At 40.0% G+C, this 13,626-nt stretch overlaps 1 protein-coding gene across 4 annotated transcripts in view; it reads right to left on the bottom strand.

Annotated features, from left to right (window-relative positions):
- CNST (consortin, connexin sorting protein) overlaps positions 1-13,542 on the bottom strand; it is a 115,366-nt gene extending 101,824 nt beyond the window's left edge. For 3 of the 4 annotated variants that reach the window (XM_073899889.1, XM_025877601.2, XM_073899888.1), the window contains exon 1: positions 13,308-13,542. The gene's annotated coding sequence lies outside the window, so the exon portion shown is untranslated. Of the gene's footprint in view, positions 1-12,998; positions 13,123-13,307 lie in introns of those variants that run through there. The other variant, XM_025877602.2, reaches the window with a different exon arrangement.
- Positions 13,543-13,626: the final 84 nt, after the last annotated feature.

A 13,626-nucleotide genomic window follows, 5' to 3' on the forward strand; every position in this document is an offset into this window, starting at 1 on the left:
ATCTTTAAAAAATATTCTATTGTGGGGCGCCTGAGTGGCTCAGTTGGTTAAGCGACTGCCTTCGGCTCAGGTCATGATCCTGGAGTCCCGGGATCGAGTCCCGCATCGGGCTTCCTGCTCAGCAGGGAGTCTGCTTCTCCCTCTGACCCTCTTCCCTCTCGTGCTTTCTATCTCTCATTCTCTCTCTCTCTCAAATAAATAAATAAAATCTTTAAAAAAAAATAAAAAATATTCTATTGTATCAACATACCACATTTTATCCATTCATCAGCTGATGGACATTTGAGTTGTTTCTACTTTTGGCTATTGTGACGCTATATATAACACTGCTATAATCATTCCTATACAAGTTGTTGTTGTTGTTTTTCTTTTTTGAACACCTGCTTTCAATTCTTTTCAGTATATACCTAGAAGTGGAACTGCTGGGTCATATGCTAATTTGATGTTTAAGTTAATGAGAAACCACATTTTTCACAGTTGTCAATCATTTTACATTCCCACCAGCAATGTATAAGGGTTCCAATTTCTTCATCTCAAGGTATGAAGTGTTATCTCATTGTGGTTTTGATTTGCATTTCCCTGATGACTAATGAGCATCTTTTCATGTGTTCACTGGCCATTTGCATATCTTTTTGGAGAAAGGTCTATTCAGATACTTTGCCCATTTTTAAACTGGATTGTCTTTTCATGGAGTTGTAAGTTGCATTATTTTTATACTCAGAAAACACTGTAGGGACACCTGGCTGGCTCAGCATGCAACTCCTGATCTTGGGGTTGTAAGTTCGAGCCCTATGTTGGATGTAGAGATTACTTAAAAATAAAATCTTGGGGCGCCTGGGTGGCTCAGATGGTTAAGCGTCTGCCTTCGGCTCAGGTCATGATCCCAGGGTCCTGGGATCGAGTCCCGCATCGGGCTCCCTTCTCCTTGGGAGCCTGCTTCTCCCTCTGCCTCTCTCTCTCTCTCTCTCTGTCTTACATGAATAAATAAATAAAATATTTTAAAAAAAATAAAAAATAAAATAAAATCTTAAAAAAAGAAAAAAAACTTTAAAAAGCCTTGAACATATGCTAATTTTTTTTCTTTTTAATCACTAGGAATGTGACAGGTTTAATATAAAAATTGAGAGTTGTGGGGCACCTGGGTGGCTCAGTTGGTTGGGCAATTGCCTTCGGCTCAGGTCATGATCCTGGAGTCCCTGGATCGAGTCCCGCATTGGGCTCCCTGCTCGGCGGAGAGCCTGCTTCTCCCTCTGACCCTAACCCCTCTCATGTGCTCTCTCTCATTCTCTCTCTCTCAAATAAATAAAATCTTAAAAAAAAAAATTGAGAGTTGTGTTAGTAAAGAAACCTTCCCCATTCCTGATAGACGTCTTTACTCACCTCTGGGGAGGTAGACTGATTTATCTATTTGGTAAATTTGGTAATAACTAAGTTTGGCTGGCTCAGTCACCTTCTTTCTTCCTCAAGTGAACCTGCCCACAGAGAACACACTCCGCTCTGCTCTGCTCTGCTGTTTTAGCTGGGCAGGCACCTGGACAGGAAAAGACACGGAGGGGATTAAAAATGAATCAAAATATTAGATAGTTGGACAATAAGGACAGGTGGGATGAGACAAGCACTTCAACAGAGGTACAAAGACCAGGAGTTTTAAGAGGAAACTGACTGGCTGGCTGCGGAAAGCAAGAGGAGTAGCTAGAGGCCTCCTGAACTCATTACTGCCCCTATTTCAGCTCAAATCCCAACTCCCAAGCCTTGTAACCAGTCTCTCTGCAACCCATCTCTCTAACTTTATTTCCTACTAGTCTTCTATAAAACTTCTTCCCTGACTACAATGGGCAACTTATTTACATCTAAAATTAACACGGACTTTTAAAAACAAGATATGCAATACCAGTTACAGGATCAATGAAATACACATTGAAACAGGCTGCTCAATTTGAATGTAAATGGGCACAACTTATCAGAAAACAACTTAAATATGTAGCAAGAATATTAAAACAGTTAAGACCTAGTAATTTTATTTCTGAAGATCAATGGTAAGGAAATACTCTGAATACTAACAAAAAAAGAAAAAAAAGAAAGGGGGGGACCCTCTATGCACGAAGATGAACATGGAGGCATTCTTTTAAAGGTTTATTTTGTTCCAGGAACTGCTCTACATAATTCTATACACATTACTTCAGTTAATCTTTGTTAATGCCAATGAAGTATTATTTCCCCCATTTACACATGTGAAAACTAAGGGGTAAGGTAGTTCAACAGCGCATGGTTTCTGTGGCAGTGAGTGAAAAATTGGAAACAATCTAAATGTTCAATAATAGAGGAGCAACTAAGTGAATTAGCTTATACCCCAAGTGCTACAAAGTCACAAAATATGTACATTATGAATCTACAATAAAATGAGGAAAGTAGAAACTGAAACAAATCGTAGATAGGATCTCAACTGTGTTTACACACACAGCAGAGACTTTAAGTAAATATACGAAAATGTGGGGCGCCTAGGTGGCTCAGTCATTAAGTGTCTGCCTTCTGCTCAGGTCATGATCCCAGAGTCCTAGGATTGAGCCCCACATCAGGTTCCCTACTCAGCAGGAAGCCTGCTTCTCCCTCTCCTGCTCCCCCTGCTTGTGTTCCCTCTCTTGCTGTCTCTGTCAAATAAATAAATAAAATCTTTATTTAAAAAAAACTAAATATACAAAAATGTTAACAGTTCCTTTTCTTGGTCAATGGGAGTACCAGTGATTTTTTTTTCTCTTTTTGCACTTTCCTGTATTTTGCATATTTAAAGATACATTTTTTATACTCAAAAAATTTTTTTAAAAGTTGAATCATGGGGTGCTGGCTCAGTTGGTTAAGTGTCCAACTCTCGGTTTCAGCTCACGTCATGATCTCGGGGTCCTGGGATCAAGCCCCGCATAGGCTCCACACTCAGTGGGGAGTCGGCTTGAGATCCTCTCTTTCCCTCTCCTTCTCCCCCTCCCCCTGGCTCTCATGTTCGCTAAAATAAATAAAATCTTAAAAAAAAGTTGAATCAAGAACACCTATTTTTAAAAAATCACTAATGGGGCGCCTGGGTGGCTCAGTCGTTAAGCGTCTGCCTTTGACTCAGGTCATGATCCCAGGGTCCTGGGATCGAGCCCCACATCAGGCTCCCGAAGCCTGCTCTCCCTCTCCCTCTGCCCCTGCTTGTGTTCCCTCTCTCGCTGTGTCTCTCTCTGTCAAATAAATAAATAAAACCTTTAAAAAAAAATCGCTAATAATGCTACCGCTAATCTAAATATTAATATTGTTCATCTCGCTAAAAAGAAAATAATACAAGTAAATACAGATTATCACAAACATTTAGCAAATTTAAAACAAACACACCATTTACCAAGTGCTTTCTGTATGCTACATACGATGGAAGGTAGTCACTTTGACACATATTATCTCATGTAATACACTGTGGGTTTTCTTCCTTTTGGGACATGTGTTTATCCACCATTTCAGAAGACAGCAATTGCTTTATTTGTTCTATTTAGAACCATCAAAGAGTTGCCTGATATATTTGCCAATAACCTAGAGAAATAGGGGTTCCTACAAAGCCATTTTTCAAGGGCACAAAGTATAGACTTCTACTGAGGAACTTTACAGATCTTAGAAATCAACTCATCTCAACCGTTATAGAATCTGTCCCTGTATGTTTACTAAATCCTAAGTAAAAAAGGTGGCATTTGAAATTCCAATAAAATAAAAATTCTACACAATACTTACTGCATTAATTATAAATTATACTAACAAAAGTTTTTCATATATTTTTCTTTTCCTGCCTAAAAAATTAAAACAAATCTACATAAAGAGATAAAAGTGTGTAAATATACTTGTGACGTGTATATTTCATCAAATATTTGGGTGAAAATGCTGATTTCCACTGCATTTCTCACAGTACTTAGTAAAATATGGCTCACCTATGGGCTCAAACATTAGCCATTAAACTGATAGGACCTAATGCTAGGTTTAGATTCATTCACAAGCCACCATATTTCAAAATTATTCACCAAAATGTGTATGAATGTTGTAATGTGTACATACACATGTATACTGTAATGTGTAAATTCATATGGATTATCAGTAAAATTAAGTAATGAACTCAACTAGGATAAAAAACATAATCCATACAGCATCAAACACAATTTAACACTATTTTTATTTTATTTTATTTATTTATTTTTTTTAAGATTTTATTTATTTGACAGAGAGAGCACAAGCAGAGGGAGAGAGAGGGAGAAGTAGGCTCCCTGCTGAGCAAGGAGCCCGATGTGGGACTCGATCCCAGGACCCTGGGATCATGACCCGGGCTGAAGGCAGCCGCTTAACCAACTGAGCCACCCAGGCGTCCCTAACACTATTTTTAAATCACAAAATCTAAGCCAGGAGTTCTCTAGCTTAGTTTCTATTCTTCTTTTGAACAAGAAGTAAAAACTCATTAATTCTGTCATTTCCAAAGTTATTAGGAAATTTCAAAATGAGCTTAGGCCGACATATTTACTTTTAATTAAGGCTCTAACTGTCTCACAGAGCCCTTTCAATCCATCCTGCATACCAGAGGCAGACTTCTCTTTTGAAAACAAGTACCTTTGTGTTTTACAATAAAAACAGCAACTTGAAACACTTGTGGAATGAATATTTCTTCATGTCTCAGATCAGTGGTTACATCTTACCGTCTGGCCAGTGGAGCTAGCTAGTATCACCCCAGTCTGATGTTGTTACTGGCACTAAAACCATCTCTGCATCTCAGATGAGCCCCCAACATCTCCAGCAGGCTGCTACCAACATCCCATTACCTAGCTCTCATTTCCTACCCCTTTGCAGTGTCAGTGGCTTGCTGCCACCCCTCCCAGCATTACCCAGTCCAAGCACATCAAGAACTCCAGGCTCCTGCATTTTTGTCTGGCCTAATAGTGACATGTTGATTTACATCTAGAGCATACTGAAAGTTAACAGAAAGGCAGGAAGAGAGACAGGTGTAAAAGTGAATATGCTTTCTTTTAGTTAGTTATTCAAGAGAATGTATTTTGATGGGATTTTAGGAAATGAAAGAATGCCAGAACAAAGCAGTTTATTCTAGGTTATAAATTCTAAAAAGATAAACCAATAGATAAAAAAATTTGTCCCAGAGAAGGATACTTTAGGGTGTTTTAAAAGATTATTGGTAGAATATGATTTTCCCCAAAGATGTTTTATTTCAGTGGCGAATAGTCCCTGGAGAAAACATACACGATAAAAAGAGATGCTATTAAATACGCTCTAGTATGGCCTATGTCTGTGTACCCAAAGTATACTTGTACTCACTTTCTTCCTGACAAATCTATCTGACATCTTAAGTAGGTTGACAGACCAATGGATTCTGACTCTAAATTAAAGATTCCACTAATTTTTGAATAACATGTTTTCCTCAAGTTAAAATTTATCTACCTTTTCTCTTTGGAGCATGATTACTTTTGTAACAGAGAAGGAAGGAGAGGAAAGAGGGAAGGAATAAGGTTTGTACCCCTCCCCCACTTGAAGTCTATAATAAACCATGACCTGTCTGACTTTTGAACTTTCCATAGAAGACAGAAGAATAGAAACCAAAAAGGTGAGGTAAAGCAGAGTAAGTTTTGGGGCATTCTGGATATCTTTTCACATATTCTGAAGAGCTAGAACAGAATGGAAACTCTCCAGCAAAGGCTAAACAAAATACAAAGTACTATACAAGTGCATGGAAGCTTTAGTTATAAGGCAGACATTCTTAGAATATTTGTTTCCTCAGCCTCGATAAGTGTTCCTGGAGCAGAATTTTTGCTCATGTTTTGCACACATAGGTATATACTCTTTGAAGCTGTCAGGGAAGGCAAGCCATTTTGACAAAGGTCAAAGCCCTCTTGGGCTTCACTAGGGAATCCCCACCTTTTCCCCAGGTATAAAGCTGAAAAAGGACAAAAAGCCGGTAGGCATCAAAATCCACAAAATTATAATTAAAGAAGCCACATGATATAATTAAAACTACTTCCTGAATTAAATGCTGTTTTACTTTAGGCGAATATGAAACATCTTTCTCTGGCTTGTGAAAATACGAGCTTTGGTGGATAGAAGACCTAGGAGATCAATTTTTAAGCTAGAGTTCAGATGTAAGACTGAGAAACCATTTTTTTCTCTCCTCAGTCACAAAACATGTATTATAGGATTAAAATAAGGAAGTCACATGACCTTGCCACTAATTTTGGCTCTTTACAGTGCTTTCCCAATGCAATCGGTGTAGCTCTGATTGGGATGGTAAAGAAGTCCACAACAACAAAAAAAAATTTTTTTTTTAACTATTGGAGCAAAAGAAAGTAAGTGATTACTTTCTAAGATGTTGAAGAAAATAAAGCCTGGTGACTGAATTTGGATTAAGAAGTCACAAATGATATAAAGCCTTTTCCAGGAAATCAAATTTCATAATTTACTCCTCAGCGTAGTTTCCACAAACTTCCACTCTTCATCTGAGTTGAACTTGAGGGAGGAAATCATGATTACTTGGTATGAATCCTTTTAAGACCTGAGTTAAGTAAACCATCTTCATGCTCCACAAGCAGGGGAAAAAGAAAAAACTGAAGGAAGTAATCTTTGGTGCTTCATAAGGTACAAAAGAAATAACTCCACTAGGTTTCAGTAAATAAAATACATTTTCACAAAAATAAGTTCTCGGGCGCCTGGGTGGCTCAGTTGGTTGGGCGACTGCCTTCGGCTCAGGTCATGGTCCTGGAGTCCCAGGATCGAGTCCTGCATCAGGCTCCCTGCTCAGCAGTGAGTCTGCTTCTCCCTCGGACCCTCCCCCTTCTCATGCTCTCTCTATCTCATTCTCTGTCTCTCAAATAAAATCTTTAAAAAAAAAATAAGTTCTCATAGGGGCACCTGGGTGGCTCAGTCGTTAAGTATCTGTCTTTGGCTCAGGTCATGATCCCAGGGTCCTGGGATGGAGCCCAACATGAGCCCCACATCAGGCCCCCAGTTCAGCTGGGGGTGGGGGGGACGGACTGCTTCTTCCTCTCCCACTCCACTTGCTTGTGTTGTTCCCTCTTTCGCTGTCTCTCTGTCAAATAAATAAAATCTTTTAAAAAAAAGTTCTCATTGAAAAATCTTTTCTTAAGTCTTTTTTTTTTTAAAGATTTATTTATTTATTTGAGAGAGCGAGAATGAGAGAGAGAGAGTACATGAGATGGGGGAGGGTTAGAGGGAGAAGCAGGCTCCTCGCTGAGCAGGAAGCCCGATGCCGGACTCGATCCCGGGACTCCAGGATCATGACCTGAGCCGAAGGCAGTGGCTTAACCAACTGAGCCACCCAGGCGCCCCCTCATTGAAAAATCTTAAGCAATGTTTTTCACTTCATCTAAAAACTTTTTTTAAGATTTAGTTGTACAGTTTTAATACCTGCAGAAGAGAAAAACAGCAAGAAAAGCAATGTATGCATAAAATAAAAATGTAAGTGGTATGCTCTGAAATACTCAGAAACAACAGCATTCTGTATCTTATCATAAAGTTCATATATTTTAAGGAAATTATTTCAAAATCTCTAGTATAAAAGATGCTTTAAAATGTTAAGTTTGCCTTTGTTCAAATTAGAAAACCAAGCCACTGAATGCACTGAGTTTTCTAGATGCACTTAACATAGGAAAAAAACAGTAATTATTTAGGTAGGTAGTAGTCTTCCAGGAAAAACAGGCTAAGTATTCTCATAAGAGACTAACAGATAAAATTACAAAATATTACTAATTCCTAAAATGCCTAGATACTGTCATTTAAAATGTCAAAAGACTGGGCGCCTAGGTGGCTCAGTTGGTTAAGCGACTGCCTTCAGCTCAGGTCATGATCCTGGAGTCCCAGGATGGAGTCCCGCATCGCACTCCCTGCTCAGTAGGGAGTCTGCTTCTCCCTCTGACCTTCCCCCCTCTTGTGCTCTCTCTCTCTCAAATAAATAAATAAAATCTTAAAAAAAAAATGTCAAAACACCAAATGTCAATAAAAGTGACAATATTTGTCGCTGTTTCAGCATTCTTCCTAGTCAAAAGGAAAAATAAACTTAATTTGTCAGTATTTTGACAGACACATTACTATCTTTCCTTTCCACATGGCTAATGAACATGAAAAACAGGAAGTTCTAAGAGATGGCAGGGAGCTGGGGGTATTGCTACAAAGTTTCCATCTCCAAACATTTTTTTTTTTTTAAAGATTTTATTTATTTGAGAGAGAGAATGAGAGCATGAGAGGGAAGAGGGTCAGAGGGAGAAGCAGACTCCCTGCTGAGCAGGGAGCCCGATGCGCGACTCGATCCCGGGACTCCAGGATCATGACCTGAGCCAAAGGCAGTGGCTTAACCAACTGAGCCACCCAGGCACCCCTCCATCTCCAAACATGTTAAAGAGCGGACTCTCACAACTGTGATTGAACAATTTAAGAAATCTCAAGCTATTATAAGATTCAGAAAAGTTTTACATTTTTTTCTTAGATTGTTCAGACATAATTTTCCTTTTTCTTTTATTGAGGTATAATTGACTAGTGACACTTCTTTAAAAATATTACAAACTTTCTCCAAAGGAAAAAAAATATTACAAATAAATTATTTCAAATGCATGAAAAACAAAAGTATTCCCTGGCTAAAAGGAAATATAATTTCCCCCAAGGGAATGATTCCTAAATTTAAAAAAAAAGCCTTTATTTGTGTGAATCTTCAGGGCTCTAAAGAGAATGCTCCACAACAGTATCAAGACACATAGTGAGTATGTGAATAGAATTTCTCAATAAAAATAAAATCCATGGAGAGTCCACTTCAATCATTTAAGATCTTTAAAAACTGAAATTGCCGGGCGCCTGGGTGGCTCAGTTGGTTAAGCGACTGCCTTCGGCTCAGGTCATGATCCCGGAGTCCTGGGATTGAGTCCCACATCAGGCTCCCGGCTCAGCAGGGAGCCTGCTTCTCCCTCTGACCTTCTCCCCTCTCATGCTGTTTCTCTCTCTCTCTCAAATAAATAAATAAAATCTTAAAAAAAAACTGAAATTGCCAAACTCTCAATTAATCTTCAAATTAAAAAAAATTTGCTAAGACTAATTTGTAGGAACAAAATATATTATCTTTCTTATCCAACTAAAATGGTGTCAATGGACAGTCATCTAAATTTAAATACAAATGAAAACACCATATTCTCCTACTATAATGTGCATGTATGTCTCACCAAACAAGCAACATCCGATCACTATCTCCTTCCCCAGTTCTGTCTCTGACGCTTTAATACTCCACACACTGCCAACACTGTGCCAGATCTACAATGACCAGACTTTACAGAGGAATTTTGTTTACTGACCAGGTAATTTAAGATTTCTTTATATCATAAAGGTTGGGGAGAGGGCATTTTCCTTAGATTATATTAAATATTAATTAGTCTTTCAGGTAAATTTTGCCACTGAATTTTAATATTCAATGTAGATGTAAATAGTGCAAATAAAGTAGTATTTAGGGAAGTTTAATAGAATATACAAATCTAGGTGCGCCTCAGTGGCTCAGTCGATTAAGCATGTGACTTCTGACTTCAGTTCATGATCTCAAGGTCCTGAGATGGAGCCCCGTGTCTGGCTCCAAGCTGGCCATGGCACCTGCTTGGGGTTCTCTCACCCTCCGCCACTCGCCCTGTTCATGTGCTTGCTCTCTCTAAAAAGTTTAAAAAATGAAAAAAAAAGAATATACAAGTTGAGATAGGAATAATGATGGGTCCTATTGATCCCATTGAGGTCAGTTAGTTGCAGGATTAGTTTTCCAACAGTTATCTTTCAGTTTTAACAACTCTGAACAAGAGATGGTTCCATGCAAATCACCCCGTTGCAGAAACAACTTAAAGCACATACCTAGACAGCATGTCAGTAGTTTTCTATAAAAAGTGCAATATATTTCCCTCAGGTCATGATCCCGGGGTCCTGGGATTGAGCCCTGCCTTGGGCTCCCTACTGAGTGGGGAGTCGGCTTCTCTTCCCCCTCCCCCACTCATTCTCACTCTCTCAAATAAAATCTTTTTTTTAAAAATAGTGACATTACATCCTTTTAAATTTATCTAAACCACCAAACACGTGTTACTTGTTTGCTAGTAATCAGGCTCCCAGCGTTTTAGAGCCCAAAAATATACCCTTTCTTTCTGAATTTTAATGGAAAGATTATCTCTTTCCTTTGACAAGCAATGCCATCATAGAGAGGAGCACATTTACAAAACTCTTAACCATACCTGAAACTGACCAGAAACTGATTCAGAAATTAAGTCTACAACAGCAGGAACTCTAACTGTTCACAGTAAAGTTCAATCTTCCTGTAGGTCTTCAAGTTCTCCCTCCTTCACAGCCACAGGTAAAGGAGACAGACACTCACACAGGCCTTGACACATTGTTGACAAGCAGACATAAATAACTGTAACAATGACACCTCAGGAAATGACTGAGCATTCTAATCATCTTACAGCCCTCACGCGCTGGGGCACCTGGTTCATCCTCCTCAGTGTGAATACAGTCAACACCAAGAGGAAGAGACTTCTTGGAACCTTCTTCCCGCCATACAAACTTCTCAGTTTGAGTATCACAGCACTTTAGGAAAAGGATTTTTAAACTTACCCCCCGGACTTAACCCGGACTCTCAGGGTAGGAAGACATCTTAAAAATCATACAGTAATCCTATAGCTTTGTGCTGCCCAATAAGGTCCAAGCCATTCGCTAGCTACATGTAGCTACTAAGCACTTGAAATGTGGCTTGTCTGAATTCAAACGTACTCTCTAAGTATAAAAACCAGATTTTGTAGATTAAGGATGAAAGAATTCAAAATATCTCAATATTAACTTACCAAATGGATTACACCTGAAACTGTATGGGTTAAATAAAATATATTATTAAAATTAATTTCACTTGTTTCTTTTTTATTATTTTTTATTTAGGAATCTTTACATCGCTCTTATGGCTTGCATTACAGTTGGATTGCTACAGACCTCTAGACCCTATAGCAATACCTATAGACTCACAGTCTTAGTTCTAATAGCAAACAAGAGCTAACACTTGACATTTCCCAATCACAACTGCCATTTAAAAGCCAAAAGAAGGGTTCCTGGATGACTCAGTTGGGCTCTGAATCTTGGTTTTGGCTTAGGTCATAATCTTGGGGCTATGGGGGGCAGAGCCCTATGTGGGTGTCCTCGCTCAAAGGGAGTCTGCTTCTTTTCCTCTCTCTCTCCCTGTGCTCCTCCCACCACGCTCTCTCTCTCTCTCTCTAAAATAAATAAATCTTTTAAAAAATAATAGAAATAAAAGCCAAAAGAAAAAGCAGTATTTTATTTTCTGGATCCACTGAGATTATAATAAAAATAACTTAAGAAGAGTGTAAAAACAGAATCACTTTGTCCTGACACCATTTTAAAGAAAGATTACTTGACTTCAAAAAGGCAAAAATAGGGGCGCCTGGGTGGCTCAGTCGTTAAGCGTCTACCTTTGGTCCTAGGATAATATTGGGCTCCCTGCTCAGCGGGAAGCCTGCTTCTCCCTCTCTCACTCCCCCTGCTTGTGTTCCCTCTCTCGCTGTGTCTCTCTCTGTCAAATAAATAAATAAAATCTTTAAAAAAAAAAAGGCAAAAATAGCACAGGATGCAGAAACTACACCCCTCAAGAAAATAAGGTGGGAAATACACAAACCAAGTTTTTCTAATAAAGTAGATCTGAATGCTGATTATAAGATATATCTTTAAAGTAAATTAACATTTCTTTCATTTCCAGTATCTAGGGCCTCAGAAAGATATGTAAGATCTTGTCTTTATTATTCAAGCACCTTCAACCACAACCAACCACTAACATTATAAAAAGGGAAATACTTATAACCTCTCTTGTTCAAAACTAAAACAAAACAAAACAACAACAACCAAAAAAAACACAAGAGCAAAATAAGAAACATTAATTTCTCCAGGGCTGGGTAGGCTACCTTTGGTCCATAAACCTTATGAAATAAGAAAACATTTTAAAATAAATACCTTGCACGCGATTTTTTTAGAAGTGTATTTTAAACGTGAGAAACTCAACAACACATTTCTAGAAGCAAACCATTTCTTCCTCTATCATAAGACATCTTTCTTCTTTATTTGATTTAAAAGTATGCAGGCCTCCAGGGCTTTTAAGGAAAAAAACCCACTGTATTTCTGAATCTATGAAAATATTTTTAAAAGGGTAGAAGAGGAGAAAGCTCTTTAAAGAATGGAGGGGGAAAAGCTTTCTTGGGTGTCCAGAGGATGCAAGATCACTTTTAGAAAACTGTCAGTGGGGAAATCGTATAAAAAAATTTTTTGAGGAAATTTAGACCAAGGAGTCCCCAAGGCTTCCACAACAGTTGGTGAGATACTTTCTATGGTGTCCTAGAAAATTTATAATCCCCAAAACGCCATACATATTTGGCTGTCAACTTCTTCATCCATTTTGACATTCATCAGCTGAGTATAATCTTCAGACTTCAATTTGCTAGATGATACATTCCTTAGAAACCTTTTCCTCGCGCATATAAATACAAAGCTCAGTTACGCTCCCAGTCGAGTAAGCAGAAAGGATTGCACATATTTTAATGGGGGTGTTGATTGGCTACAGTTTCCTGCCCTGGTGTAGAGTACCGGGTAAGTCTCTTTCTGAGTATAATCCTTAAACCCCGAAATCACTCTCAGAGACTCGAGTCTTCTAACATTGCCCAATAGGTAAGAAGACTGCCAAAATTTCCATTAGAGCATCCTATTTTTAGAGTCTTTGGAATTGGTCTTCAAAATTGCATTCCACAGTATGTATCTGAGTAAGTTTATGCAGGGATCAAAATAAGCATCCTAAGGTCGTAACCTTTCTAAGCTTACAAATGGATTTAAAGCTAACCCTTAATTTTAAAAAGCCTTAACTTTAAATCTGTTTAACACGCAAATTAAACACAAAAATTATGGTAGATACCGACCCAGAGGGAGGTCCGGAAGGGAGTCCCCGGGCGGTTCTCGGTGGTGGCGGAGGAGACAGGTATGAAGGCAAACAAGGACGGTCCCCGGAGTGGGGAGCCAGAGCAGCGGCGGGGGGCGAGCGCGGCACGGACACCGGGCTGCAGGAACCGCAGGCGCGCGGGCGAGCGCGGAGGGCATGGGACTGCCCCGCACCAGGAGCGCAGAGGCTGCGCGCGGTGCCGGGGGAGGAGCGAGGGGGTTCCGGGGGGGATTTCCCGCCGCGGACGCCAGCCGGCCGGCGCCCCACATCCCGCTCATCCTCTCCTCACCTGGGAGTCGCAGGCGAACACAGGGCTACGGCTGGGCGCCGGGTATGTTTCCAGCCCCGCTCGCTGACATGGCGGCCGAAGAGCTGTCACAGAGCCTACTCGGGTCTCCCGCCGCTCCGGTGGAGAGGACACCTCTTGCCTTCCCGCCCCGCCTCCCTCTGCGCACCCTTCCCCGCTGGCCGGCTGGCGGCGGGCGGCCCGCGACCGCGGAGCATAGAGCGCGAACGGCTAGAGAGGAAGCGTGGGGGGGGAGGGGGCGGACAACCATAGAGTACCAGTCCAGACGCAACCCGGATGGTCCGTCTCTCTCCTCGTCCGT

The sequence above is a fragment of the Callorhinus ursinus genome, unplaced genomic scaffold (assembly GCF_003265705.2).
Source record: "Callorhinus ursinus isolate GAN/ISIS: 27379988/994484 unplaced genomic scaffold, GSC_fseal_2.0 scaffold13, whole genome shotgun sequence".
NCBI classification, from domain to species: domain Eukaryota; kingdom Metazoa; phylum Chordata; class Mammalia; order Carnivora; family Otariidae; genus Callorhinus; species Callorhinus ursinus.